Source organism: Fragaria vesca, linkage group LG1, assembly GCF_000184155.1.
Source record: "Fragaria vesca subsp. vesca linkage group LG1, FraVesHawaii_1.0, whole genome shotgun sequence".
In the NCBI taxonomy this organism is placed as follows: Eukaryota; Viridiplantae; Streptophyta; class Magnoliopsida; order Rosales; family Rosaceae; genus Fragaria; species Fragaria vesca.
In genome coordinates this window covers 4125741-4129848 of record NC_020491.1, presented here as the reverse complement: position 1 = coordinate 4129848, position 4108 = coordinate 4125741, and positions in this window count along the sequence as shown.

Below are 4108 nucleotides of genomic sequence, written 5' to 3'. Positions count from 1 at the left end.
AATTATGAAATAGATTTTTCATAATTAGAATATGAAAGTAATTGGAAAAGAACAACTCAACACTAACTGAAATTTATTTTTTATTACAATAAATCCTCAAACAAAAGTTTACAAGACTAACTAGAGTCTAAGTCTAATTTTACATAAGCAAACGTCACATATAAATCAAAATATGATAACATCCTTAAGGTAATAACTTGTTCTTTACCTGCATAATAATTTAAAGGGGTGAGCATAATAAGTCTAGTAGGAGGCGAAAACCTCTTCAAACAAAGTATATCGTAAACAACTTTAGCAAAATGAATGAATGCATATACTATATACTCCATGTAGTTCATATAACCGAATTGACTAAGTCTACATATCCCATACCATGTATTTTACCACAAGGGTGACTTAGGCTACTTATTTATATGAACTACCTCCCACTTAATCTCACATTCCCCTTTTGCTAGTCATCTTATCCATTCCTCTTTCGCCAATCGCGCCTTTTTCACCTGTACTAATCGCGTATTCTCACGCATTCCCGTGTATTCACAGGCATCATGGGATATGGTACCTCCGAGGACAAAGTGTTTTATACATAGTATCACCATTTCCCTCATACCTTATATAACATCTCTATACATTGAAATAAATCATATAAATAATTTGCAGCAAAGAGACAAACATTTCAGACAAGCAAAAACAATTAAAACAACATATAAAACACTCATAGAGGTTCCCCAATTTTCCCCCTACCTTTGCCGATCACTTGAAGCAAGCTCCTAATATCATTCAGATACCGTTCATTAATTATTATTGGGTATAAATTTGTCGACCCATGAACTACTCTGGATTGTCAAGTTCATATTGAATTCATATTCCAGAAAGTGGATATGGGGTTCCAAAGATAGATCACAAAAAGTATAATATATGCAACTAATTAAGAATGTTCCTCATGTTTTGATAGATGATCAAAAGTTCAAATGAAGCATTATGCGAAGACCAATTTCAACAGATTCAGATAGAAATCTTCTTGCCAAGCTGGTGCATTGAAATACTGAGAATTGAACAATTCATAACCCTAAATGGGTAAAATCACCAAATCCGGAAATGCCCAAATCTTTGAAGCTTGAAAGGACAAAGCTTTACTTTATAAGACCACTTGGTAAGAACCTTTATTTGGGTCTTCACCGGTGACTACCTCTGGTGACCACGTTATCATCAAACAAACGGCAACAGCAAGTGCATGGACTGCCTGGGTCTTGCCCTTGAACAATTTGGTTTAGAGGGTTCACTCCAGCATTGTTCGGGTCGAATTGATAGGCACAGAAGAACTTAAGCTCGTTCAACTGGTTTTGGCCTTCTGGGAGTGGAGACTTGTTTACGCAGTGCTTTCGTCTTGATCCGTTCTTTATCACTTAAAGCAATCAACGGCTTACACTGCACGTCCGTATTTTAAAAAATGAACGGGCGTCTGCATTTGAAAAGCGTTGTGTGTGTGTGTGTATACAGTTCCCTTCAAGAGCGGGACACCATTTTGAAATTAAAGTGTAGTGCTCCTTATTTCGCTCACTTTTAGGTCACATTTTCACATCTCCACCATTCAGTGTCTAAAATATAGTGTGTAGATAATTCCTGCAAAGTTTCATCCAATATAGAGATCATTTGAATACTAAATTAGATTAAATGAATCAACTGAACAAAATCTGTCCAAACGGAACCGTTCTTGTAAATCACAATTATGGAAGCTCAAATGATCTCCAAATTGGATGAAACTTTGCATAAATGATCTAAACTGCTTGTTTCCATCAAGCATGGCATAGTGTGTGAGAGTAAACAATTGAAGATCAAACATTAGATCTACATTGTGTTAGTATGATAAGTATTGTCATTCTATCAGTTTTTATATTGCTCAAACCACAGCTTCTTCCAAACAAAATACTGGTTGTTTATGAACATGGAGCCAGGTCAAGTTTGCCCAACTGGAATTCACTTCATCTTGTCTATATTCGGATTTTAGAGAATTATGAAACTCTCATCCCCAACCGAAGCAGTAAGATCAACTTGAATGCAGATAAATTCTTTGCAAGAACCGATCATATCTACTCTTTTAAGACCGGGAAGCATCAAAGGGAAATACTCTTCACTCTGTATCGGATCATCCATCTCTTCAATAGGAGGAGAGAACATTACAGACATGTATTGCGGACCCGCCATATCAACAGTTCTCTCTGAAAGCTCCTTCAACAACCACAATTGTAAAGAGGTAGTAGTTTGCACGATCATTCTATCAGTTTTTATATTGTTGTGGAGCTCCTCGAAAATTTCTCTTCTGATAACACCATATAAGAATTTGGCATGCAGCCTAACTGGACCAAACTCTTGGGAGAAAGTTTGGAAAACACCAAAATATAAGAAGAAATTTCATTAGGCAGTGATTCGAACTTTTCGAACTTCGGAGGTCGATCTGAGAACAAAAAAAAATCGACTACAAAAATACTATAATTTTGAATTAGTACAAAAGAATGAAGTTGAACAACAATTCATCTCATCAACTTAAGGGTAAATGAAATAGAATTGTTAAGAAAAACTTGAAACTTGGGTAGCCTCTAGATAACTGTAAAAATAAGTCAATAACAAATAGTCAATGATGCAACTGTAGTAAATTTCAAATTCATCTTATAAACATTACCTATAAATTGTTTTATGAAAAACAACCCTCATAATAGTTTTTGAAAAAAACAATTCATACATCGAGACAAGCATACCTTATTATGTGACATTAACTTATTGAGCCACATAAAATTAAAGTTTAAAAAAGAAAATAGAAGGTCAACCTAATCTTTTCTTTTTCTGGAATTGTCAACCTAACCATCAAGAGTTAGAATCCTAACAAAACTCTCTCTCTAACGAAAAATTCTCTACTTCTCTCTATTTAACTGTATCAACTCTCTTGCTCCCTCTAATTTTCTATCTCTCACTCATCAAACCCATGATGTATACATCTCTTGCTCACTCATCTATCACGATCTCAACTTTGTTTTTGTGGTGATTTTGCATTAACCTTTTCAGTAATTAGGTTAATATGAATTAAGACTCATTACTCGGTGTTTAGGGGGATGTATTTTATATGGAATTAGTGGAAGTCTTTGAAATTTGAAAGTTTAAGTGTATTCAATACAAACTTTTAACAATCCATCAAAGTCTCGGTGTAGTCAATTAGATTTAAAAAAAAAAATCATTATGAGTTCCAACATAGTCCATGGGTTATTCAATTAAGACTTTTTGCAATGAATAGAAGTTTAGATATATTCAAAATATCATACTTATGGAATTAGTAACTGGTGATAACTATGGACTTTGTAGTGTAAATTATACACACTAAACTCAATATTTTTCCATCCTCCCACACTTTAATGTTGTACAACCTCATTTGCAACCTTAATAGCACCTTCATTTTTCAAAGTATGCGACTGTTCAAACACTTCCCACCAAGAAACCACTTTCTCAACCAAACTTTGCATAGTACACAGAGCCCCGCCATGGATTCTCTTGTTCCGTTCCTGTCATAGATGCCAAGTTACCATAGCAAACCACTCAATCTTCATCTCTTGTGCTACTACCTGTAGAAATAGACCTAACATATCATTCTCCTTCCATGCTTTGCATACCTCCCTAAAAAAGGTATGTTTCCACATCTTTCTAGCCCATTCGCATTCCCACATAACATGTAAAATCGTTTCCTCACTACTGCCACAAATAAGACAGACCCCATCACGACACATTCTTCTCCTTTTCAATTCCACTTCGCTGGATTAAAAAATTATAGTTAATGGTTCTTGTAAATCTAATGAGATAATTTCACTTTACTACCCTGAACTTTAAGTCTAAAATCAGTTTGATACCTCATCTTTTTTTTTAATCAGTTTCATACCTAAACTTTCAAAATGACATCAATCTCGACTAAAATGACTAAAATAGCCCTGGTTAATCTTTTTACCCTCTCAGAGTTAAGAATGGCAGCGACGACGGCCGGGGGAGGAGGAGGGGCTGCCGCCGGGGCCCTATGCTGGTGGTAGGGGTGGATGCCGGCGCCGGCCATATGGTGGATTTGGAGGCAGGG